General features: G+C 41.4%; 2 long non-coding RNA genes across 3 annotated transcripts; one reads left to right on the top strand and one right to left on the bottom strand.

Annotated features, from left to right (window-relative positions):
* Nucleotides 1–334: 334 nt before the first annotated feature.
* Nucleotides 335–16,302, top strand: LOC117073610. Its single transcript, XR_004433294.1, has 3 exons — nucleotides 335–681; nucleotides 12,952–13,055; nucleotides 16,192–16,302. It is a non-coding gene; the product is annotated as an uncharacterized LOC117073610 (long non-coding RNA).
* Nucleotides 13,668–27,415, bottom strand: LOC117073611. Of its 2 annotated transcripts, XR_004433296.1 has the most exons (5): nucleotides 27,226–27,415; nucleotides 21,986–22,056; nucleotides 18,866–19,060; nucleotides 16,225–16,333; nucleotides 13,668–14,743 (listed from the first exon to the last, which is right to left on the bottom strand). It is a non-coding gene; the product is annotated as an uncharacterized LOC117073611 (long non-coding RNA). The 2 variants fall into 2 exon arrangements; XR_004433295.1 differs by having other exon boundaries at nucleotides 13,668–16,333.
* Between the last annotated feature and the right edge of the window lie 106 nt (nucleotides 27,416–27,521).

The raw sequence follows: 27,521 nt of genomic DNA, 5'->3' as shown, positions 1-27,521 counted from the left end.
AACGGGAGCAATGTTCCCAGCAAGAAAGTTAGTACTTTTCCTGCTCAGGGCATCCCCTGATTCAAAGGAGAAAATTTTCAGGTGTTTATAAGAACACCTGACCATTTGGCTGCACCTCAAGAACTGGGATCAGGAGGTCTGAGTCCAGAGAAGGAAAAAAACCAGTTGGATCAGTGGGCAAGAGATGGGAGAATAAATAGGGTTGTGACAAAGAGAAGGTCAGCTGTAAATGGGTCAGGAGACCAGAGTGGACAGAGTAGGCCCTGGAATGCTTGCTCGGAGGCCTGCCATGAAGGATTTCTGCCTGCTTCCCCACCCTACCCCGGGGGCAGGATGACTCAGCACTTCCTATTGTTGTGAAGGCCAACCCCAGGAGGCCCTACCAAGGCTGACTGCTGTTAAAACCAGACTGCACTCCTTCTGGCTCCTGGTTCATTCAAGGTCTACATAGTTAAAGGTTGTTCCAGAGGGATGTGTGTAATTCATCCCAGTATTTGATGTTCCTTTATTATTTTACTTGAGCCAATAGCCTGAACTGGTCAGGCTTTGGGCTGATGTCAGCTGCTTTATCTGGCAGCACTGTTACATAAAGTTAACATTTATTGGTGATCACTAGGTGCCAACATTATGCGAAGAACTTTACACGGACCTCCCATTTAATTCTCAGAAGCTGATCACAAGGTAGGTATTATCATCTCCATTTGCATATAAGAAAACAGAGGCTTAAAGATGTTACACTGCTTAAAGACTAAGATGCTACTCAAGCCTTTTGAGTTAAGAGTCCATGCTCTTAACCCGGTAAGTGGTGGGTACCTTGGCAGAGATTAGAAATGTCTCTTTGAGATTAAACAAAAACCAGAAGGTGATCATATGCAGGAGGACATGGAGAAAATTAAAAGCAAATAGTGGGTCGGGAAGGTGATGAGGAGGGAAGGATAGAGGGAGGGAAGCATGAGCTCTTGGTAGAAAATCAAAGTAGTTAAAACCTCTGGCCCTTTGTGGCCATGTAGGGTCCCACCTACAGGATTGCTCACCTAACATCTTTTCAAGATCGACATGCTTTGTTAACTCCATTTTTCATGTATGTGTTCCATGGATTTATCATGTATATCTGGATTCTTCCAGCCACCAGGGGATAAGTGTGAATTCAGTGTGACTGAAGAGGCATCTGCCATACTGTGACTGAAATGCAGGTTCAGTTGCTCGCTGCTTGCAGAGTCCAATTAACAAGAGCGGATCTGGTATAAAGAAAGTGATTTATTCCAAAGCTTAGCTTATGAGAAGAAATACAGGTTCTTCCCTTTAACGATACTGCTTTGCTTTGGGGGCAGACGGCAGGGGCTTTTAAAGGGGGACTTGGCATGAACAGCATGCAGGGGAGGGAGCCAGCAGGTGGGGGTCTACTTGACTCACTTATGGTGTCTTATCTACCCTGCGGTCGAGCTGGCACCATTGCAGGCAGAGCTAGGTTGTAAAGTGGCCATTGTCTGGAGATGCTCTCCAGGTGGAAAGAGTTCTGTTGCAGGCATACTTGTAAATTGTAGATTGACTGTGCTGTCTTAAGGTAATCTGGTGCTCTGGAGCTTCTAAGTCAGCACAGAGTCAGCTTGCTGTGTAGGGAGTGTCTGCTAAAGGGAAGGTAAAGATTATGATAGTATTTTGTTCTTTCTTTTTTTTTTTTTGAGATGGAGTTTCGCTCTTGTCGCCCAGGCTGGAGTGCAATGGTGTGATCTTGGCTCACTGCAACCTCCACCTCCCAGGTTCAAGCGATTCTTCTGCCTCAGCCTCCCAAGTAGCTGGGATTACAAGCGCCTGCCACCACGCCAGCTAATTTTTGTATTTTTAGTAGAGATGGGGTTTCACCATGTTGGCCAGGCTGGTCTCGAACTCCTGACCTCAGGTGATCCACCCACCTCAGCCTCCTAAAGTGCTGGGATTGCAGGCCTGAGCCACCATGCCCGGCCTGTTTAAAAAAATTTTTTAATTCTTAATTTCTTCATTGACCCATTGGTAGTTCACGAGCATGTTGTTTAATATTCACGTCCTTCTGTATTTTCTGAGGTTCCTCTTGTTTTATTGATTTCTCGTTTTATTCCTTTGTGGTCAGAAAAGATATGAGATATGACTTCTACCTTTTTGAATGTATTGACATTTGTCCTGTGGTCTAAGATGTGGTCGATTCTGGAGAATGCTCCATGTACTGATGAAAAGAATATGTATTCTACAGCACTTGGGTGATTGTCAGGTTTTGTTTTGTTTTGTTTCGTTTTTTTGAGAGAGCATCTCACTCTGTTGCCCAGGCCGGAGTGCAGTGTTGGCATGATTTTAGCTCACTGCAGCCTCAAACTCCTGGGCTCAGGCAGTCTTCCTGCCTCAGCCTCCCAAGTAGCTGGGATTATAGCTGTGGCACCATGCCCAGCCAAATGTCAGTTTTTTATCTTTCTCTTCACTGACATCTTCAAACATACTCAGTGTGATGGTGAATTTTAGGTGCCAACTTGACCGAATGGAGGCATGTGTAGATGGCTGGTAAGGCATCCCTTCTGAGTTTGTGAGGTTTTCCAGAGATGATTGATTTGGGAGTCACTGGACTGAATGAGGAAGATCTGCCCTCAATGCGGGTGGGCATCATCCAGTGTGGGCTGGGGTCCTAGCTAGCACAAACAGGTAGAAGGAGGGGAGATTCTCTCTCTCTCCCTTCTGGAGCAGGACACCTTTTCTCCTCCTGCCCTTGGACATCCAATTCTAGGTTATTTGGCTTTTGGACTCTACAACTTGCATCAGAGGCTTCTCAGGGGCTGTTGGACCTTTGACCTTGGACTAAGGGTTGCACTGTTGGCTTCCCTGGTTTTAAGGGTTCTGGATTTGGACTGAGTCACACTACCAGCTCTCTGGTTCTCCAGCTGACAGGCGGCCTATTGTGGGACTTCTCTACCTCTGTGATCATATGAGTCAAATCCCCCTAATATATCCCCTTTCATATATCCTATTAGTTCTGTCTCTCTAGAGAACCCTGACTAATACACTCGGGCACTACACCTTCAAGAAAAACAAAACAAACAAAAACACCACCACCTATTACTCTAGTTCTTTCTTGTCATCATCCTATTTTCTCTGTTTACTGTTAAATCTGAATAAATATCTGCACTTTTTCATCTTCATTTGTTCGCTGCCCCAAAACTCTTAATCCCATGAAATCTGGCTTTTGCTAAAACATTCTCTTTCTTTCTCATTTTGTAGAAACAAAAGACTTTACAGCAGGCCACTTGTCTTTGGTATTCCTCTCTCCTTCCTTTCATGCATAAAACTTTCAGCCAGGTGTGGTGGTTCACTCCTGTAATCCCAGCTACTTGGGAGACTGAGGTGGGAGGACACTTGAGCCTGGAGTTCAAGGCTACAGTGAGTTATGATTACACTACTGCCCTCCAGCATGGGTGACAGGGTGAAACCTGTCCTTAAAAAAATAAAAATAAAAATGAACTTGTCTCATATTTTAGCTGTGGAGACTTAGCTAGAAACTACATTCCCCAGTCTCCCTTGCAGTTGAGAATGGGCACTTGGCCAGGAGTGGGGGCAACTTATGCCTTCCCTTAAGCTGACTACTTGTCCTGTCACTCGTCTTTTGTTCTCACCACTGGTTGGAAGCTTTTAGTCTGTTTCGTGCTGCTATAACAGAATAGCACAGAATGGGTAGTAACTTATAAACATTAGAAGTTTATTTGGCTTATAGTTCCAGAGACTGGTAAATCCAAGAATGAGGGGCCGCATCTTGTGAGGGCCTTCTTGTCGCATCATGTAAACCAAAAATACAATTATAAGTCCTGCCAACCATCTGAATGGACCCCTCCTCTTGGCCAAGGGGATTCCAAAGTTAACCTGAAAAATTAGTTCAGGCCATGATGGGAAGTGGGATCCAGACATGTCACATTATGCCCTCATCCTTTTTGTAATTACTGATAGAACAGACTCTTTGAGTCTGATAAGAATTTACAATCTATTTACAATCTATTCTCCCTGAAGCCTGCTACCTGGAGGCATCATCTGCATGATAAAACCTTAGTCTCCACAACTTCTTATTGTAACCCAGTCATTTCTTTCTATTGATAATAACTCCTCCAACCCACTGCCTTAAAACCTTTAAATTTACCAATGACCTGGAGGCCCCCGCTCTGAGTTGTCACGCCTTTCTGGACTGAACCAATGTATATCTCACATGCACTGATTTATGTGTCATGCCTCCCTAAAATGTATAAAACCAAGCTGTACCCCAATCACTTTGGGTACATGTTGTCAGAACCTCCTGAGGCTGTGACACAGGTGTGTCCTTAACCTTGGCAAAATAAGCTTTCTAAATTGAACGAGACCTGTCTCAGATACTTTTGGTTTGCAATCAAAACATGACAGAAGGCATCACAAGGCAAAAGAGTGTGCAAGAGAAGGCAAGAGGGGGTTGAATTTACTTTCATAACAAACTGACTCTCAAGATAATAACATAAATCCATTTATTAGGGCAGAGCCCTCATGACCTAAACACCTCCAATTAGGCCACACCCCACAATCCTGTTGCATTGGGGATTAAGTTTCCAACACATGAACTTTGGGGGACTCATTCGAACCATAGTAGAAGCACTTGCTGTTAAGGTGGCAGGGCTAGCATGTTGAGGACAGCAATGCTCCTCTGCCAGTCCTAAACTGATCACCACTGGACATGTGAGAGAATTACATTTACACTACATTTTCATCATTCTATTTTGTGGTCCTTTTGTCTCAGTAGCTTAGCAATTAAATTACCCTAATAAACTCCTTTATTTCATTTTTAAAAAGTAATATGCATCATTGTATAAACTTAACTTGATGATAAATAGAAAAACAACATAAACGATAGCTATTGATCCCTTTTACTAATTATTCTGTCTCCTGTGTTTAATTGATTTCTTTTCTTTCTCCTACTCACAAGCTTAGACATACCCCAGAACTATCTCTTATCTTTCTATACTCTATCACAGAGAATAACTCATGTAGTGCTCCATCTCATCATTAATTTGTTCACTCATTCAAAAATATCTAGTGAGACCCACATTCTGCGAAGTGCTGGGGATACAAAAATGCATCAGATGTGGCTCCTATTCCCAAGGAGATCACAGTCTGGAGAGGAGGGGGAAAGGCAGCTATAAACAGGTCCTTTTAACACAGGGTGCTGAGTGCCTTGATGGAGCACTGTATGTGGCATTACAGAGGAGGGCACGTCACTAGCTTGATTGGAGCAGAGGGGTGGGTCTCTATGAAGATCCCCAGGAAAAGGTGAGCCCGGTAAAGAAAGTTTGGAAGGAGGAGGGATGAGGGAAAAGGGAGATAATTCTCAGCCAAGAGATCAGTCAGGAACCAAAAGTCCAGATGTAAAAACTTTCAAGGCATTTGCCGGAAATGCAGTATTGTGTTGACATGTGAGAAGTGCAAAGCAACAGCTGAGCTGACAAAGGGGTTCGAGATCACACACGCTTTGCTTATACTGCTGTGGAGGCTTGGACCTTCTCCTGATGAAGCTTTAATGAAGAGTGTTAACCAGAAGTGCGAGATTATCAGATCTACCCACAGGTAGAGTATTCTGGGTGGCTGGGTGAAGGATAGGTCTCTAGGAAGTAAGCAGGGTGGAAACAGGGAACCAGTTTGGAAAAGCTATTTGCAATGGAGTAGTTAAGAGGCAGCAACAGGTAGATCTAAGGTACTGGCATTAAGAATGAAGAAATAAATGAACTTGAGAAATATTTAGGAAATTAAATGGGCATGGCTTGGTGACTGAAGAGGAAATAAGATGAAGGATAAAAGATGACTCCTGGGGTTCTCACTTGCGTGGCTGGCAAGATGAGGGTAAGAGTGTTAGTGACTTAGTTATCATCTGCTTATGAGGTGGTTTATATTGAAGGAAAGGAAACTTAACCTTCAGACTCTCTTCCTTGCATGAAGCCATTCAAAGGTTCTGGGAAGGGCCCTAGCAACTTTGTATACTTGAATCTGTATTATTTTCCTTAAACAGAGCCCCCACCCTTTTAAAGCTGGTATTAGCTTCAGACACACAAAACCTGAATCCACCCTGCCCATCCCCTTTCAAGTCATCTTATTACCAGTAGATTAATCTTCCTAAAAACAAAACATTGACATCATGTCAATCCTCTTCTCAAAAGCTATTGTCATCATGACAACAGACTTTATCAACTTGACAGTTTTACTTTGGGGTGGCCCTTTACTTCCTCTAAAATTCATCTCCCAACATATCTTTATAGTTCAGAAAAGTAACTTTGACCTGTCTGTCCAAAAGCAGGGAAATCATTTACAAATGTTTGAACTCTTTGGTTCTTCGACCTATCTACCAACTGAGTTGCCTTAGTTGCAATTACTCCATTGTACTTTCTTGTTTATCACCCATATTCTTGCATTGTTTTTATCCCAATTGTGGCTTTTTCTACTTTAAAGAACTTGCCTAGTCTCAGACCTGTCTATTCAATTGTGTTTGGCACGTCTGTACCTATAGAAACCACCGGCATATGCACACATCACTCTGTATCATAGTCATTGGGCACATCCAGCATGTGATTACACTTCAGAATTCTGCTTTTGGTCACGTTAAGTCAAAGGCAATTTGCAGTCTAGAATGTTCATTCAGAAGTATAAACCCTTGAACATCAGTTATTTGATAGTTCCAATATCTGGAACACAGCATGCTGTCATCTGCAGTCACAGAGGTGTGTTGGACCATTCTCTCATCTGAAAGAAGAGTTGTCTTCATTGTTGTTCACCACACTGCCGCCTGATAAATGGCTTCTAAGGATTTTCCTGCTATCTCAGCAGCTGCTACTCTGTGTATGAAAAATCTAATTTTTACTTTCTAAGATTTCTTCCCATAATGTCCCGTCTGCTTCAACAGATTCTCACTTAGACACACTAAAATTGGACTCATGATATCAATTTAATATTTTAGTAATCTCAATAAACAAGGCAGTCTTACCATGTTCTTTTTTCTTTTGGGATAAGGCAGGCCTAGCACCTTCCTAAAAAAAGAACATACTCTGCAATGTCACGTTACAAAAATTGCAGCTTGGTGAAGTTTTCTATTGATAGTCCTTCAGTTTTTCTTATAAGAGGATAACTCATGAGAAAAGTTGTTATATAATAAAATATAGAATGTTGCTATTAGAAGACACTTCTGAGCCATAGAGCATAGTGCTGCTGTTTCAGTCAGATCTTTCTCATCTCCCTTCTTCTCAACTTCTTCCTACTTCTTCATCCTCTCCACATCTGTTCCATGTTGGCAGATACAAATCAGAGGTGTGGTGGGGTTTACAGCACTTGCAGAGCCCCAAGGGCTTCTTTTGGATAAAAGGACTTGGAGCTGCCCACTATCATTCCACAGAGGGAGTTAGGAGCCAAGCATAGCAAAAAATTGTAATCAGCAACGTAGAAAAGATGCAACCTGAGGCAGGTGAAGGATTTGGGAGCCCGATTCTTTTTTAGGAAAATGCTGTTTTCTATATCATAATTCCTTTCTGTTATCCCAAGACTCCTGATTGTTGTGGTACTTCGGGGATGCAGGGATGGGTGTGTGTCGGTGCTGGGAATACAGCAGACAGGGAAGCCTGGTGGCAACCTGGAAGGTGGTTCTGAGATGGCCGGGGTGGCCTGCCGAAGACTGGAGCAGCAGTCTAGCTCTTTGCTCCTAGCTGAGGGGACAAGCAGTAGCGAGGGCAGATGTGTGGAACAGGTGAGCATTCCTTGGGGATTTTCAGAAGTACCTAGGAAGGAGAACCTGGTAAAAGTCTAAACTTCCTTTTCATCACAAATGACATGAGTCCTGATTTTTGTTGCCTTGGGAACACTAGGAAATAGAGAAGTCTTTCACATCTGGCCTACCCAAAATAAACCTTCATGAGCCCATGTCTGGGAACGGGAATAATTCCCTGCTTCCCTTCCACACACGTTTATTCCTAACTACTGTTCATCCCCTTTCTGTTCTGTTCATTTTGGGATTGACCAAGTGGGTGGACTAGACTTTAGTCCTCCCTTTAGGGAGCCGGAAGGATCACCTATTGCGGCTTGCTACTCTACCAGAAGTGGCCTGGGGTACTCATACAGCCTGGGGCCTGATGTAGAAGATTCTCCCAGCGTCGAGTTTCATATAGGTCAGCACCATGTTCCCCAGCTAAGTGATACAGAGGCTCCCCAAAGGCCAGTGAGGGTGGAAGGACCATTCCTCAGAGCTCCTCTGGCTCAAGGTTTTACATAATTACTCCTTGAGATGAATGGAACTTATTAATTTATTTCTTTCCTTTCTTCTTCTTTCTTGCCTCATCCTTCTCCTCCCCTCCCTTTCACCTTCTTTTCTTCATGTGTCCTTGATCCTAGAACGTTTTCTGCTTATTATTTTTCAAGCTATATTGCTGTTACTACCAGTATCCTGTGTTTCCTGTTATGTCCAGAAAGCTACTTATACTATTAGTGCTTTACAGGGCACAAAGGGAGCTAAGGAAGCTTAAGGCTAGGCTAGGAGGTTACTGTCTAGCTCTTTTGGCTAGAAATTATTATATGAAGACATATACTATTGTTTTAACTATATGTCATATTATATATATTGAATTAAGATTTATTGGTCTCAATATATAAATATGTGGTAACAAAATTCAAATTTGATAATTCAGCATAACGGTTCAGGACTTTTTCTCCTCTTGAGAAATAGGACTTTACTACTACCTACAGCGTCTACTCTCTTATCTATGTTGGAGAACAAGCATGACATGCATCAGTTTGGAATATTTTAGGTGAAATCACCTAGAAGCCAGGTTCTGGATGAGGTGTGGGGTGATCATGTATCTTTAGACTCAAAACTGCAGTTCACCATACTGCCACCTATTCCTCACATCTATGCAGTCCTCCTTCCCATCCTATTGCAATACTGGGAGGGAAATATCCAGGGCAGTAGGAAACTCCCTCGTCCTAACCTCCATAATCTGTTTCTCTACTATCTACATTGATGACCAAAGGTCATTGGGATTACTCTTTCTGCCTAAATGAGTGGAAGCAGAAATGTCACCATTCTGAAAGTAGTATTTGAATTAAAGAAAGGGGTTACCAAGCATTCTGTCTAGTCATTATGATCTTTTTGGAATCTTCTTTATAATGGAAACTCCAGTCATCTGAGGCCTCAATTCTTAGAAAGCAAGCATCTCCACATGCTGTCCTTGACATAGATGTACTTGTTCATAAATGTTTCATCCATTTTGGCATCCTCCACATCCTATGTGCTCGATACATATTTACTAAACAAACAAGTGATTCTTGCTGCCTTTAATAGTGTTGTGTTGGCGGTATGAACACAATTTAATACTAGAAGATATTAGTCATCAGGCCAGCCATTTAGCCACGTCCTCTTATTGCCTACTCCTATAATTACATGGTAAATATAGAGGCATGATTGCCCAGGGACTTTATGTATCCTATTTTCTTATATTCATTTGTTTTGAGCATCAAAAATCAGTTATTGTGGCCTACTGTGTAGTGGGCATTTTAACTGTAAGTGGTAGAGAGTGTACATTTTTTAGAATTCTCACAATAGTGTGGTAAGAAATTATCTTCATTTTTCATTCATGTATTGGTTCATTCAACAACCATGTGTCAGGATCTGTGTTAGATACTAAGGAGACAGCAGTAAACACCACAGACAAGATCTTGACCTTCATGGCACTTAGAGCTGAGACTTAGAGAAGTAACTTGTAGTTAGAGACATATCAAGTGACCAAGCCAGGATCTGAATCTGATTCCAAAATTTATGCTGTCTCTGAAAAAGTGATAATCAGTTACAAAGAACCTGCCAAGTGCCAATCCTTTACAACTTGGCTCATTTTTAAACCTTTGAACCAATTCCATGGATTAAGTATGACTATTCCCATTTTACAAATGAGGAACTGGGACTCTCAGAGATTAAATAACTTGCCTAAGATCACTAAGCTAGTAGACAGCAAGGCTTAGATCTGGACACACATCACCGTGGCTTCAGAGTCCGTAATGCTTCCATGTGGTCACACTGCTGGCCAATGGCGTAATGAAGAGAAAAGTCGAAAGGCCAAGCACTGTAGGAGCTTATGGTTTAGCAGGTGAGAAAAGTAAAATACACTTACAGTGCAAAGCAGAATATAAGGTCACAAGAGTGTAAGCAAACTGCTTTGGGGTTGAAGAGGGATTATTTTAGTCTAAGGAGTCTTTGAAAACAGAGGACAAGGGAAAATACTCTGGTAGACCTATACCGTATCATCTTTCAAGTAGGAAATGACCTATTATTCTCAGGAAAACACAATATAAACAGAAGGATTATTTCATTTCTTTAATCTTTTTTTCTCAATGAATATATTCATTATATACAATTTACTGATTGTCAGAATGGATATGGCACTGTAAGACCTTTCAATTTCAGAGATATTAAACTGTTAAAACATGTGGATCATAGAATCAACTGTAACCTCCAAATGGGTTCTCCTTGCTTGCCATCCAGACAGAGCCGATTTATCAAGACAGGGGAATTGGAATAGAGAAAGAGTTTAACTCATGCAGAGCCAGCTGTACAGGAGACTGGAGTTTTATTATTACTCAAATCAGTCTCCCCAGAAACTCAGGCATCAGCGTTTTTAAGGACAGTTTGGTGGGTAGTGGGTTGGAAAGTGGGGTTTGCTGATTGGTTGGGTCACAGATGAAATCACAGGGAGTCGAAGCTGTCCTCTTATGCTGAATCATTTCCTGGGTGGGGCCAGAAGACCAGATGAGCCAGTTTATCCATCTGGGTGGTGCCAGCTAATCCACTGAGTACTGATCCATTGAGGGTCTGCAAAATGCCTCAAGCACTGCTTTTAGGTTTTACAACAGTGTTGTTATCTCCAGGAGCAATTTGGGGAGGTTCAGAATCTTGCAGCCTCCAGCTGCATACTCCTAAACCATAATTTCTAATCTTGTGGCTAATGTGTTAATCCTGCAAGGGCAATCTAGTCCCCAGGCAGAAAGGGGGTTTGTTTTGGGAAAGGGCTGTTATCATCCTTTGTTTCAAAGTTAAACTATAAACTAAGCTCCTCCCAAAGTTAGTTCTGCCTACCCCCAGGAATTAACTAGGACAGCTTGGAGGTTAGAAGCAAGATGGAGTCAGTTAGGTGAGATCTTTCGCTGTCGTAATTTTCTCAGTTATAATTTTTGTAAAAGCAGTTTCACAACTAAATATAGTTTCTTTTTTTGAGACAGAGTCTCGCTCGGCCATCCAGGCTGGAGTGCAGTGGCGTGATCTTGGCTCACTGCAACATCCACTTCCCAGCTCAAGCTATCCTCCCACTTCAGCCTCCCGAGTAGCTGGGACCACAGGCATGAGCCACCATGCCTGGATAATTTTTGTATTTCTTTTTTTAGAGACAGGGTTTCACCATGTTGCCCAGGCTGGTCTTGAACTCCTGAGCTCAAAGTGATTAGCCTGCTTTGGCCTCCCAAAGTGCTAGGATTACAGGTGTGAGCTACTGTGCCTGGCTGAGTGTCTTATTTTTTTAATTGATGAGCATGTCTTGCTCTCTGTTTGAGGTATTTTAATTAGTAAAAGTATTGAAGAGTCATAGTCTATTCTCATTTTCATTGAGGTCCCAGTGGGGCTGCTGTGTATAGTTGCTTATTTTGTGCACTGAACATAGGTACCAAGCTGAGAGCATGAAAAGAGTTTGAAATCAAGTCTACATACTAAACAATGCTTCTCACTGCAGGACTGACTCATTCCTACCAAAAGAAGGGCATTTAGGAGACTTCTTAAAATCTGTATGAATTAGAAAGATTTTTCTATGGGCTAGGAATGGCCCTGGGTCCCACAGCAGGAATGATGATAATGGTGCCACAACAGCCAAGGTTATAAACTGTACTTAATATGATAACACATTTTTAATATGTCTACTACGTACTTTAAAAACTGTAGAAGTTTATTAAACTCTAAATTAAATTTAAGATTAACTTAGCAATTAAGTAATTACATCATCGTAAAATTTGTTAATGAAAATTTTTATCGATTCCATGTTATTACATAAAGACAAATTATAATATGGGATAAAATTAAGTAATTTTAACTTTTAACTACACAATATTTTTGCACATAACTTCAGGGGTTTCAAAGACCAACTAAATCCCATTTTGTGGGATGTTTGGATCTCGGATTATATACTAATATCACACTCATACTATTGTACAGAAAGATTAAAAAAGAATTGAACACGTACAAATATTAATATAAACATGATCACAACCTAACACTTTCCATAGACATTGAAAAGGTCACTCATACTTTGGCTCATACATGATTCTGAATTACCTGGTTACTGACAAATATATTTTGGAAGCGTTCAATTATTTTTTTGATCACCCTATATCATTTAACAACTTCTTCTGAGAGGTTTCAAATGCCAACTCGGCACTCCTAGCCTGGATACTATTGTGCCATGACTAAATATTATGGCTCATATTGCAAGATGCCTTTTATAGGTTGGATTAATGGTGAACAGAGTAATATTTTATTGGATGGCAATAATTTTACTTTAGATTTCAATAAGTGATGGCGGTATTACCTCTCCACTGCAACACTCCTTCAAAATCAGATCAACACATAACCACCCGCCGACAGAACCAGAGCATCTCTGAAAGCTTCAGAGTTGTCATAGTGACCATCAAATTGTGAGCCACTCCAGGGCTTATTCCCATAGAGAGTGAAGATTCCCAGGACAATGAGTCATTATTAAAGCAGAGAGAACCTCTAAATGGTTCCCTTATTAGATCAGTGAGTGTTTGACTGCAAAACATGGATCTGACAACGTGGGTATCATCATTAGCCAGGGGCTGTCTTCAATTTCACAGACTATGTCATGAAACTGTCACGTTAAACATTTATTTTTCTAGCTGAATGTCATCTTTAAGGAATATTATTTCACTGGAGAATTTGCTAAGAAGAGACTGACTTGGATTCTGCCAGTCCAAAACTGAGCCAGAGGAATCTGCTACAGGTGTGTGTGTGAGTGTGTGCGTGCGCGCGTGTGCTTGTAGAAAACACCACATGGTCTGACTGCAACCACATACATGAGCTCCAACAGCCAGTATAAATTCAAGTTGACCTTAACAGAAATATTTTTATCTGGTCAGGTTTTAATTGGCTCTTACTGAAATGAACATTCAACATTCATACTTCATTATATCATTAATTTTGAAATATTTTATATGCCTATTACTCTATCGATATTTTGTTTGTTTGTTTTTTGTTTTTTGAGATGGAGTCTTTCTCTGTTGCCCAGACTGGAGTACAATGGCATGATCTCAGCTCACTGCAACTTCTGCCTCCTGGTTTCAAGTGATTCTCTTGCCTCAGCCTCCCGAGTAGCTGGGATTACAGGCATGCGCCACCACGTCTGGCTAATTTTTGTATTTTTAGTAGGGACGGGGTTTCACCATGTTGGCCAGGCTAGTCTTGAACTCCTGACCTCAGGTATCTGCCCACCTTGGCCTCTCAAAGTGCTATGATTACAGGCGTGAGCCACCGTGCTGGGCTGAATATTTTTCTTCTTAAAGAAAAAGAATTTCAAATAATGTTGACTGATTAAAGCAGATACTTTTCCTTAAAATTTTCCTTTTTTAAAAATGAAAATATTTGTTCAAGAAACATGTTTTAACCATGAATGAAAGCTGAATGCAACAAATGCAAAATGAGGTCACCAAGGCACATGCCAAGTATTTTGCTTCATTGAATACCCAGAGCAGCAGTGATGAAAATGAATGTAGGGGGATTAGGGATATTCACTATCAATGATTAAATGGGTGGCAGTTTTTCTTGGCCTATTCAACGATGATCCATAAATATTTACTTACATTTTATTAATTCAACAAATATTTGTTGAGTGCCTGTCTGTGCCAATCATGGGGCTGGGTGATTGAGATACAAAGATGAATAAAGCAGAACCTCTGTGTGCTATATTCTGTCCCAGCTAATCAGTGTTTCATAAAAGGGGCTAATGGCATGAAGGAGGAGGAGGGATCAGTTCTAGCTACAGGGTGGCCATGAAATCAGGCAATGCAAATATATTATTTCATTGTGTATTATAGTATAAAACCAACAAACCATTTATTATGTATGTGCCTATGTTTCCAGACTTGCTGGCCACCTATAAAAGGGTCAGGAATGATTTTAAAGGAAAAGATACTTGATAAAGGACTTATATATAAAAAAATGTTCACCAAGTTTGGGGAAAGGGCTTGGAAAGACATTCCTGATTGAAGGAAATGTCCAGGCAACTGCAAGTGCTTAGAGTATAGGAGAAGATTAAGCTGAATAGGTGCATAAATCAGGCTAAAGAGTACAGTGTTTTGTTTTGTTTTGTTTTGAGACAGGGTCTCTCTCAACCTCTAGAGCCCAAACAATCCTCTCACCACAGCCTCCCAAGTAGTTGGGACAACAGGTGTGTGACCCAGCTAATGCCCAGCTAATTTTGTAATGTTTTTGTAGAGATGGAGTCTCACTATGTTGCCCAAGCTGAAAAAGTATGAATCTTATTCCGCAGGCAATCAGGAGCCAGTGAGGAGTTATGAGCCAAGCAGTAACCTGATGATTCAATCAAAAAATATGTATGGAGTGTCTCCTACTTTTCAGGCCAGTGCTAGGTGCTGGGTTACAAAGATGAATTAGGTACAAGGAACTCAAAGCCTAGTAAAGAAAAATATAAACAAGTTAGTGCAGTGAAAGTCGTAGATTTTCTATAATAACGATGATGATGATAACTTATTGGGTGTATATCAATACCATGTGCCAGGCATGCGCTAAGTGCCAGCATGTATCATCTTACTTAATTCTCCCATCGACCCCAAGAAGTACTATTGATTAGTGCTATTTTATAGAAGAGGAAACTGAGGAACAGAGATTTGGTAACTTGCAGCTGGTAAGTGGTAAAGCCAGGATTCAAATTCTAATGTTCTGTCTTCAGAAAATGTACCTTGTAACCACTAAGGGCTATGTTACTTCCCCATAATGGAAATCCCTCCACAGCACTAGGGGCCACACTAGATAAGGCAATCCATTCTGCGGGGATGAAAGTGGGGGCTGGAAAGTCTTCATGGAGATGGTAATGGGATGAGGGATGGGATAAGGAAGATCATTCTGTTAGCTTAGAGCAGGGCATAACTAGAGGTGGGACAGTGAACTAAGAGGCTAAGTAATACTTGGTAATACCAGTGGGAAGGAGAGGAAAGGACAGGGTGTAGACATATTTTAGATGTGAAATGGTTTAGCATGCTGAATGAGGTTAGGTTTCTGGTTTGCATATTGAGATGGATAGTAGAGCCATTAACCATGATGCATAATGCCAAAGAAGAAACAGGTAAGAGTGGCGTAGTAGAGTGGATACATGTTTCATTTGCTAAATTTGACCAGTCTGTGGGATAGAAAATGAAGAAGACAGTAATTGGATATGCGGTTCTGGAGTTTGGGATAAATATCACAGCTAGGGATTTTATTGAATGAATGTCATCTTTGAAGAACTTCAAAAGAATACATTACTTAATTGCTTGTATCTCTCTAAGTGTCAAATCATAACTACTGATTTCATAAAAAATGGGGCCAAATTTTTGGGTAAAAAAGGAATAATAGCTCAAGAAAGAAAATAGTGAAGCTGGCAAAGTGTACTACCTCATTTAAAAGCAAACGTGTAGGCAGGTTTTCTAGCGCATAGGGCTGTGAAAATGGCATGGAAGCACTATGCATACCTTTGAGGAGAAAAATACAGAGGGTGAGGAGAGAGGTAGATTAAGATAAAGAGGTAGAGTTTGAGAGAACAAGGGTAGGGAAAGAATATTCCTGAATGTTGCCTCAAGCACATAAAGAGCTATAAGTATAAATGTTGTTGGTTCACTTCCTATTTTGAGAGTTTCTTGATCAGCCTGGGGTTTCTAAAAATTTATCATAAGAAACAGAACCTGGAGACAAAGGCAAATTTGTTTGAATGGATGCATGAATAGAAATAACTTGGGACTAGAAGATACCTCCTTAGCCAAAAAAGACTAGGCTATGGAAATCAAGCCAACAAATAAACAACCTTTAATATGTCAAGTCAAATTAACCCTATTATCATGTGGGTGGAATCTGTTTTATTCCCTCAGTCTTTGGAATATAGCAAACGTACCATTACTCACCCATCATGGCAACGCTTGTTTAGAAGGAAAACTACCATTCACGAATCATCGACCTGAGCATAATGAAAGTTAGCCACCTGGGATACATTGACAGAAAAATGGATTCCTCCTGTTGAAAGATGTTTCGGTTAAAACAAGTTCTGATGCCAATTGACAACAACAACAACAACAGTAACAAACAACCGTATTAAGGACCACTAAGGGAAATGAAAACTCTTAATTCAGAAACCAAAGATGGGGAAAGAACAAGAGAGTGAAAAAAGCCCAAAAAAGCAGTCATACACAATAATAGTGGGCATAGAAGGAAGGAAATTCTCCAAATACAGTTTTAACAGAGTGTCCCTGGACAGAATTCTGTGGAGGCGGAATGAAGTGGGCAGGGTCCTATGTTGGTACATTGTATGTACAAAACAGCAGGTGACAAGAGTGAAGATTTCAAAGACATTTTCTTTCTTGGAACACATGGGACTTTTAAGGGCAGTAGGGGGATAGCTGCATGATTATTTTTATTTATTTCTGAATGCATATAAGACTGTTAGAAATTGCCAAATGGTACCATCATTTTAAAGAGATTGTTAGATATAACAGTTAAGATGCTTTTCAGCCCCAAGCCACAGAAATCTCAAGTTTAAATTGTTTTAAATATTAAAGGCATTTATTATGATCACATAAGTGGTCTAGGGGTAGGGGATAGTAGGTGGTGCCTGTTGGTTAATTCGGTGACTCAAAAACCTCATGTATGTTCTTTTACCCTTCTCTTCTGCTATTCTTGGTGTTAGTTTTGTTTGCCTTTATGGTCACAAATGACAACACCCAGAAAAAGACAAGACCATCTGTTCATTTGTATTTCTCTTGGGAAGGCGAAATCTTTCCCTCAAGCCCTCAACTCTTACACCTCACTGGCTAGAGCTGTGTTCTGTGCCCAAGAATAAACCATTTATAAGAGGAATCAATTATGACCCAACCTCTGGAGCTGGGGTAGGTCTAGCCTTCCCCTGAAGCACATGGCCACTTGAAGGAGGTTGGATATCTGAACAAAATTGGGGTTCTAAGAATAATGAAGAGAGTAAGATGGATCTGCAGCAGGAAATCAATGATGTCTGCAACAAATTAATTTCAAAAGACTTTCTTTCCTTTTTTTTTTTTTTTGAGATGGAGTCTTGCTCTGTTGCTTAGGCTAGAGTGCAGTGGTGCAATCTCGGCTCACTGCAACCTCAGCCTCCTGGGTTCAAGCAATTCTCCTTCCTCAGCCTCCAGAGTAGCTGGGACTCCAGGCGTTCACCACCACACCAAGCTCATTTTGTATTTTTAGTAGAGATGGGGTTTCACAGTGTTGGCTAGACTAGTCTCGAACTTCTGACCTCAAGTGATCTGTCTGCCTCGGCCTCCCAAAATGCTGGGATTACAGGTGTGAGCCATGGCACTCGGCCACAAAAGCCTTTCTTGAATGGGATGAAAATATTTACTAAGTGTGTCTTATTTATGTAACCTTTTAGCAGTCTCAGCAGTTTGATAAATGGTTAGTTTTCTCTCTTGGTTTTAATAAAACAATTAACATAATTATAATTTTAAGACTATTTAAAATAAATATTTCAATGTGATAAGCCTGGTACAGTCAATTTAATTTGGCATAGGTTTTTAAAGTGTCTGTTCAGAATTCTTTTGGCTGGATTGGTTCACAATAATTATCAGTAATGATGAATGAAATTTGGCAGTTCACTCCTCCATAATTTAGAAAGGTGCTAACATGCCTCCAAAGTGTTGGAGAATCTGTTCCTACTTCCTACTGCCTTTCATCTGAGTGTAAAAGATAGGCTTTTAAAGTCCCACTTGCAAATGCCTGGGCAGTTTTCTGGAACTCCAAGAGACACTAATCAAGAAAACAGAGGGGTGCTAAGGAGAAACTGTGAACTGTCCCAGCTTGCAAGAAATAAAAACTGACTGGACCTAACTTAAGCATAAGAAACAGTTTATTTTAAAAGTTCAGGCTGGGTGCAATGGCTCACCCCTGTAATCCTAGTACTTTGGGAGGCCAAGGTGGGCAGACTGTGTGAGTCCAGGAGTTCTAGACCAGCCTTGGAAACCCGGCAAAACCCCGACTCTACAAAAAATACAAAAATTAGGCCAGGTGGGGTGGCTCACGCCTGTAATCCTGACACTTCGGGAGGCCGAGGTGGGCAGATCACGAGGTCAAGAGATCTGAGACCATCCTGGCCAACAGGGTGAAACCCTGTCTCCACGAAAAATACAAAAATTAGCTGGGCATGGTGGTGCATGCCTGTAATCCCAGCTACTTGAGAGGCTGAGGTAGGAGAATTGCTTAAACCTGGGGGACAGAGGTTGCAGTGAGCCAAGACCGTGCCACTGCACTCCAGCCTGGGCAACAGAGTGAGATCCTATCTCAAAAAACAAAAATTAGCCAGGCATGGTGGTGCACACCTGTAGTCCCAGCGGGTTTGGAGGCTGTGGTGGGAGGGTCACCTGACTGCAGTGAGCTGTGATCACACCACTATACTCCAGTCTGGGTGAGAGGCAAGACACCATCTCAAAAAAACCAAACCAAACCAAAACAAAAAAGTTCAGGGTGTCCCCTGGAAGCCTAAGGCAGGAATTCATTTGAGTCTCTGGCAGTTCTGCCTACCTGGAAGTGGAAGCTCATGACGAGATGGGAAGATCCATTTCTTTCTCTGCTTCTCTCTATATTCCTGTTTCATTCTCTCCTCTCTGCAAACTTTCTTTCTTGTTTTTTCATGTCTGTGGTGGGCAGATGATAGCTACTTTTTATTCTCTGCTCAGAAGACAGTCCAGACTCTTCGAGTATCTCTCAATTCTAATTCTGAATTCCAAGGAGAGAGAATCTGATTTACAAATGATGCTGAGCTCCTGTGCTAGACTAGGAACTTTATGAGGCCAAATACTCTATTTTCAGGCATTCCTTTGTTCTCATGCTCTAGAACATGCTTGGTATATAGTGGACACCTGAGAAATGTTTGTTGAAGGAACTGAGACTTTTCTAAAAATTATGACTATCCAGTGTTGAAACTAGCGGCCCTGAAGAGTTGTGTGATTCCTAGCACTCGCAGAGTTTAAGAAAAAAAACGGATAAATATCTGCTTACTAATATTAATGGCTAACATGTACTGTTTCATTCATATAGCTTAGATTAAGGAACTTGCACACAGTCATCAAACTAGTAAGTGGTTGATAAGGCATTTTGACTCTAGTTCTGTCTGTCTGGACCTAAACCTTGGTGATCCTCCAGCACAATATATGGCCTCCAATAAGATTTTTAGGAGCAATGCTGGAGGCGTGGTTGACTCAGTCTAGTCTAGTCTTGTCCTTATAAGTCTGATCTGGGGCTTAGTAAATTTCTCTTCTTAACCACTTTATCAGCTCCCAACCAAAAGATCTTCCCTTGCTTACTGATGTCTAAAATGCCATCTTTAGGAGAGTCATTTCTTTCTTTGGTTTAATATAAGTAGTATCTCATCATTATAGAGTACTTGGGAGGTTATAAAGACCTTTACATAATGATGTCATTTTTATGACAATCCAGTGACATCAATAGGGCAGGGATTATTGACTCCCATTTCGAGATAAGGAAATGGAGGTTCACTGCGGCTAGGTGACTTGCCCCAGAAGAGATCACTGAACTCTCTAGGGAGCCTATGGACTCGCTGCTTAGGGGTAGAGAGGAGGAACCTCCTTGGTCATGTCCCTGGGGGTGGGTAGTGAAAGCTGATCTGTCATGAGAGAAACAAGAGTCACCTCTAAATGGGCTGAGAGGGACGGACAGCCACAGGCCACCTGGCACTGAGTTCTGTTGCTAGACTAGGGACTTTCTGAGGACAAACACTGTTTTCAGTCATCCCTTTGTTCTCATGCTCTAGAACATGCTTGATATATAGTGAACACCTGAGGAATGTCTGTTGAAGGAATTGAGACTTTTCTAAAAATGACAAATATCCACTGTTAGAATGAGCTGCCCTGAAGAGTTGTGTGAGTTCTAGCACTGGCAGAGTTTAAGAAAAAATGGATAAATATCTGCTTACTAATATTCATGGCTAACATTAATTGTTTACTATGTGCTGAGTACTGGGCTAAGTGCTTTACATGTATTGTTTCATGTATTCCTCATTCCAGCCAAATGAAATAGGTTCTATCATTAACCACATTGAAACCAAGGCATGGAAGAGTGAAGTTACTTGCTCAAGAATCCATTGCAAATAGTATGGCCAGGATTTGAACCCTGTAATACTGAGTTAGAGCCTTGGATCTTAATCATGTTGTCAACGGTTTCCTAGATGAGGCAGGAGTGTGAAGTAGGTCACCCCTTAAGAAATTTTCAACTACGTAAGATTCTCTGGTTGTTGGCCGTAAGATTAGTAATACCACACAGAGAAAGCTGGGAACAAGAACTGGTTGTAGACTGGGTGTGGTGGTTCATGCCTGTAATCCCAGCACTTTGGGAGGCTGAGGTGGGAGGACTGCTTGAGCACAGGAGTTCGAGACCAGCCTAGGCAACACAACACAGCAAGACCCCATTTCTACAAAAATAAGTAAGTAAATTAGGTGGGTGTGGTGGCATGCATCTGTATCCCAGCTACTCAGGAGGCTGAGATGGGAGGATTGCTTGAGCCCAGGAGGTCAAGGCTGCAGTGAGCTGTGATGGCACCACTGTACTCCAGCCTGGATGACAGAGGGAGACCCATCTCAAAAATAGCTCCCCCCACAAAACGGCCGGGTGTGGTGGCTCATGCCTGTAATCCCAGCACTTTGGGAGTTGAGGTGGGTGGATGACTTGAGGTCAGGAGTTCGAGACCAGCCTGGCCAACATGGTGAACCCCATCTTTACTAAAAATACATGAATTAGCTGGGCATGGTGGTGAATGCCTGTAATCCCTCGGGAGGCTTTGGCAGGAGAATTGCTTGAACCTGGGAGGTGGAGGTTGCAGTGAACTGAGATTGCACCATGGCACTCTAGCTTGGGCGACAAGAGCAAAACTGTCTCAAAAAAAAAAAACCCCAAAGCAAACACCTTCCCCAACAAAAAAACAAAAACAAAAACAAACAGACAAAAAAACAAAACTGGTTGTAGAATGTAGAGAGGTTTGGTAAAGAACAAGTTGATTTTAGTTATGTTTGGTATGAAGAGTCAGGATATCCAAATGGAAAAGTCCAATGATATCTTTATGTTCAACAAAAAGATAATTCCTACTTATGCTGTTGCCATAAAAAGTTCTTCCAACACAATGCGTCATAACTATCCTAGTTTGGCTGTGTGTATCATGGTACTTATGGCTCACAGTACCCTGCTAACACAGTCTCATATTTTATTATTGATAATACTGCAGTATTATGAGATAAGCAACATCCCAGTTTTAGAAGACAATTAAACATTTACTGTCTTTTGTCAGAAATTTCATTAGAGAAAGTGTATGTGATTTCAAAACTGAAAACCACATAGAAGTGTCTTCTACAAAACAAAAAGAAAAAAGCAAACAAAATATATCTGCAGCCTTGAAGAGTTCTAACTAAATTTGCCCACTGTATCATTTCTTAGCAAACAGGGATCTCAAATTTAGCATGCTGTATTATCACCATTCTTGGCAATAACACAAAAATTGCCAACATATTAAGAAAACAATGCAATCTAAAACATAACAAGTGATAATCCATATAAAAAATTATTTGATGGAATAACATTACTATTTAATAATAAAGTTCTGCTAAAGCTTTATAAATATCAGAAAAAACTTACACTGGCAAACAATCACCAGGCAGTCAACAATTGAATGTCCCCAGTATACTGATACTAGGGGTGAAGAGACTCTAAGAAAAGGGGGAAGAAGGCAAGATTTAGCTTCAACGGGCCTTTTTCGCAGGATTGCAAATAAAACCCATGACTCTGGACATTAAAATGGCAACAGTGACACTGGGGACTACCAGAGGCGGAAGGGATGGAGAGGGAAAGAGTTGAAAAACTACTGGGTACTATGCTCACTACCTAGGTGACGGGGTCATTCATATCCCAAACCTCAACATCATGCAATATAACCATGTAACAAACCTGTACATGTATACCCTGAATCTAAGATAAAAGTTGAAATTATAAAAAAGCAAACAAGAAAACCCATGACTCCTGGGAACAAGCAGTCAGGTTCCCATATGGCCAAAGCAAGCCACGGGCAAACTTGGAATCAGTTAGACCTAGGTTTTCATCACAGACTCACTGTTTACCAATGGTACGACCTTGGGGAAGTTGCAAAAACCTCTCTGAGCTCATTTTTTCATCCACAAAATGGTAAAATGAATCTTTTCTGTGTAGGGTTGCTGTAAGAATTACATGAGAGGTGTGAAAACAGTCTAGAACAGTGGCAGTGTGGACTTCCAATAAATGTTAGCCTCATCCTTTTCCCCACATTAGTTCCTTTGCTTTTAAGAAAACTGCTAAAATACAGAGGAAATTGACTCCCTCATTCAATTAAACATATACAGTTATTGTCTACTGGGCCACTATGTACAGATGTATAGGTTGTTCCCTGCTGGAGGGAGACTGGTGACTGGATTCCAACCCATAAACACTCATCAGGCTTGGTGTTCTGCTTCTAATTTGCACAAAGGTGCAATATGTGTGTTTCAGAAGTGACAAAACTGGGCTTTGGCCACATGTAGCTTGTAGCTTGTGTCTGAGGGGAAACAGACAAGTAATCAAGAACTACAATATATATTGAAAAAAAGAAGTAAAAGAAAACACTACAATACATATAATTAACTCTAGTCTAAAGAAGGCACTACAGGAACAAAAAAGAAAGACATTTAAATCAGACAAGTTGGGGGGCCCAAGATTAGCGGCCCAGGATCAGTCACTTAAAGGATGATGGGGAGATCGTAGAGAAGGATGTTCTAGGCAGAGGAGGGACATTTAATTATTAATACATTTATCCATTCAGTAACTGTGTTTTGTTAGTTCATGTCTTTTATTAACTCATATATAAGTAACTGTCTTCTGGTTTGCTGAAGCAATAAGTGAGACATTTGGCACAATAATGTCTGCCAAAGTGGCTGGCCATAAACACTCCAGCACGACATTTATCTGAAGAGCACTCTAGATGAAGGTGACTTATTTTGCCATTCTCATCCACCTTACAGTATTTCAGGACGGCCAGCTTCGCCTTCTTTTGCTTACACTTATTCTTCTCAGGAGTGGTATAAACATTCAGTAAATACTAATTAAATATCTAAGTGCCATGTACTGTTCCAGTACTGAAGATACAACAGTGAATAAAACAGACAGGATCTCCTTCCTTGTAATTCTAACATTCTAGTAGGAGAGACAAAAACGATTGGGCCAAAAAAATATTAAGTAGTGAGATGTACTTTGGGAGAATATAAGCAGGGTGGAGGTGCTGGTGGTAGGTAGGGTGAGGATGTGACCTTAGCATGGAGAGTGGAAGAGTGGGAGAGTAGGAAGGCCTCTTCAGGTAGGTGTCATTTAAGCTCAGATCTGAATGGCAACTGTGGGAAGCTGGGGTTGATCATTCAGGCAGTGGGAGGAGCTGTTGCAAAAGTCTTAAGCAGGGAATGAACTTTGTGTTTTTGAGTTGGGAAAGACCAGCGTGGCTGAAGTGCAGTGGGTGAAAAGAGGGGCAGGAGATGCAATACGGAGAGAGGCAGGTGCCAAACCTAGGTGAGGTCTGGAAGCTTGAGAGTGGTGAGCTCAGAGACCTGCTAAGAGTTTGATATGGCATTAGGAAAGGGACTGTTAGGTGATGAGAGAAGTGATTTGGGAGATATAGGCAAGAAATGGATTCTGACAAGCCCTACATGGAGGATCTGGGAGGCATTATTTCTGCTCAGTGCCATGCAGAGAATCCCAAGGAGGCCATGACTAAAGTCATTGAAAGAAAACCTTTCATGTTTATGCCTTCAAGGAAGGTATGAATATGAATCTTATCTCTATTACTTGTTCTTGAATCAAAGTCATCAACACACAGACTCCATGAGAACTTAGAACTTTTCTTGAGTGTGCCCCTAAATTCGGATTAATGTAAAATTTATTTTTGCAATATTTCAGTATACGCACCCTGATGGTGATTTCTGTTCGATGAAATGTTAAACTAAGTTGTTTTATAAGAGAATATATTTTACAATGACTTAAATGTTGAGGTAGCACATATTGTCATATTGGTAACAAATACGTGATCTTTTTTTACTAGAGCATGAGAGAATTTTGCCTACCGGTACATGAGGCAGACATTGCTATTTGTCTACCTTATATCCATGGTTTCCCCTTCATTCTTAACAATAGAACCTCAATTTTGTTTGCCAATGAGCCCAACCAAAAAGACTTGTGTTTTAAACTTCTTTGCAGCTAGGGATCATCTTGTGACACAGTTCTGGTCAACATGTAGGTGGAAGTTTCTAGGGAGCGTATCTTTCCTGAAGAAAAAGGCAAAATCTGGAGAAAGCCCCTGTTCCTGTTCCCTTTCGTGCTTCCCCTTCCTTTCTGGTATTTGTAATCATTTAGTGACTTGATGTTTGGAGTCTCCTAATTTCTTTAAACATGATGCAAAACAGTATGTGGAGCTGAAGACCACTGTCCCATGAGGAGTTGGGCTAAATCTTTGTGATATTTGCATTGGTATGGAGCTAAACTGTAGAAGTAAAACTGTAGTAAGGTAATTTTATCAAAAGTACAATATCTCTCAGAATTCATTATACTGAAGGCTATACTTCACGTTTGTAGTGATAAGTAGTTTCTCCCTTTCCTTGATCCAGAATGTATGTATGTAGTGATACACTTCTGCCTTTCCTTGATCCAGAAAAATCTAGTCAACCATTATTTCTTAAATGTTCATTTAACTATATATACACTGACTATAATTTCAATTTCAAATGTAACACTTCTTTTTGTGCCATGAGGGATACAGAAATGATGAAACCAAGATTTTTTCAAGTTCTTGGGTCTACAGATTAAAAAAAAAAAAAAGAAAGAAAGAAAAGTAAGAAAAAAGAAAAAAACCAAATTAAAATAAAAAAAGATTTTTGTTCTTGGAAAGCTGATAATTTCATGAGATGACACATGTGTTCACAAATAAATGTAAAACAAATATGTATATGATGTGGTGGGCCATGGCCAGGCCTGCCCAAGAAAAACTAAGTGGATGTGAAAGGATTTGGAAAAAATGCCCCTGCCCCAAATGCAAAGCACACATTTCCAGGACTCGAACCTGGACCTTAGGCCTAGGTGATGTGCCTCCAGAGTGGTAAAACTGTTGCCTTATGTATAGTACAAGTTGTTTCTGGATGGTGAAGAGCCTAGGGTTATTAAAGTTATTGAGTCTACAATTCTGAGACATCTCATTCTGTGTAGGCCCTGTCACTGAGTTGCAGTGTGCCTGTAGATACAAGGAGTCAGTGCGAGCTGCTTCCTCCCCGACAACCTGCCTCTGTATCTGGTTTCTGTGCTCTGTGCAGTTTACTGGCTGCTTCAGGATTAAACAAAGTAAAAGCAACCCTGAAATGTTGCCCATTTTAGCATCTTTGAGTAGGCCCTGTGGGGAGGTAGTAAGTGCCATTAGGGCATTATTAGGATGAGTGTTAAAGAGTTGTGAGGAGGAAGAAACAATTCTGGCTGGAGGCTTCAGGAAGGTGGCAGCATGAGCTACCTCTTGAAAGGCGGATAAAATTTCTTAAGGTGAAGATGGGAGGAAAGGCATTACAAGAAGAGGAAAGAATATGAATGAGGAAATGGAGGTAGGAGAACAGAGCTGTGTATTGGAAATGAAAAGCATCCCGTTTGGCTGAAGAACGAGGACTGTATGAGGAAGCAGTGAAAGATGAGGCTAGAAAGGGAGTCAGGGCCAGGCTAAGAGGGTTGGCATTTAAAAATTAGTCATGGGAACCATGGAATGTTTTTGAGCAACTATTAAAGCAGGTGGATTAGTAAAACAGAGGACACACAAATAAATCTGGCAGCATTACTGTGCATGAAACATGGAAGAAAAGACTGGGAGGTCGCTTAAAATGCCCAGGCATGAACTGAGGTCACATGTGATCACAGAATAGGACAGGAATTTAAGAGTGTTACTTTAAAACTAATTGCTTTGTGTGTGTGTGTGTGGGGGGGGCGGTGTATCAAAGAGAAAAAAGACTGTGAATTTGAGTTTTGGAATTTAACATACGGGAGGATAATAAATAGTACAGTGAACAAAGGGAAGACAGGAAGAAGGAAATACAGTATTTGTTTCAGAGATGTGGGGTTGAGGTACAAGTGGAACATTCTGGTGGAAATGTGCTACAGGCAATTGAAAATAGAAGAATACAGCTCAGCTGAGCGGTGGAGTGGCAGATGACTCACCTACATTGAGGTGAGTCAGGGACTTTGATCTGTCATAAGCATAGTATATGAACCTAATAACAGGCTCTAAATACTTGACAAATGTCCTAACAAGGAAGTCAGAGATCTAGGAGAGTCTTGAGAAAAAAACCAAAACTGCGATTATTGATATGTATAACTTATGTTTGTTTTACCAGCTGTGAAGTTCTCAGAAACTCTTATCCTCAATTGACCTCCCAACTGGCAGGTAGTATTGTCAAGGGACACATTCTTGTATAGAAACCCACAACGCTGAATTGCCATATATTCCTAGTCTAGAATCTGAGATATACATGAACACCACAACTAAGTAGACGAAAGCATCCCTTTTTTGGGGGGTTGGTGGGAGCACATAACCCTGAACCATGGTCCAATTACAGGTACAGTACTGATGATGGCTGAACTAGTTCATGGAACTAGTTAAAACTAAAACCATGGAAATGTTCCCCAGGAGAGGTAGGGCTGTGTGCCTGGCAGGTGCCGCAGGGAAGTAGGGGAAAGGTGAAGGAGAACACCAGCCTCCGGAGAAAGAGAAGCAAAGGTGATTGCATAGCTGCCAGCTAGAAGGCGACTCCCGTCATCGGGCGTACTCGCCCCACTTGCGCATCTCCGATGCCTACCTCACCCAGTTCCGAGGCGGGGGCCGAGCGGAGGCAGGGGTGGGGTCACCAGGAGAAAAGGAAGTGGGCAGAAAAGCCCGTAGGGAGGAGAGGGGTGGAAGGAGGCCTCGGCCCCAGCCTTACTACGTTTCCCAGAATTCAGTGAGGCCACGAAGACAGGCTCCCTGGGCGCGGACGGAAGACTGGCCGCATGGGATTTGTAGGCAGGATCCGCGCCCCGCCCGAAGGAGGATTCTAGCGGGGAGGTGTGCAGGGATTGGCTGGGGAGAGATCAAGTCCCGCCCACATGGTGACGT

This window comes from Trachypithecus francoisi, unplaced genomic scaffold (assembly GCF_009764315.1).
Source record: "Trachypithecus francoisi isolate TF-2019V2 unplaced genomic scaffold, Tfra_2.0 Lachesis_group4, whole genome shotgun sequence".
NCBI classification, from domain to species: Eukaryota; Metazoa; Chordata; class Mammalia; order Primates; family Cercopithecidae; genus Trachypithecus; species Trachypithecus francoisi.
The sequence above is the reverse complement of the archived record's forward strand: the minus strand, read 5'-3'. Positions and strand labels throughout refer to the sequence as shown.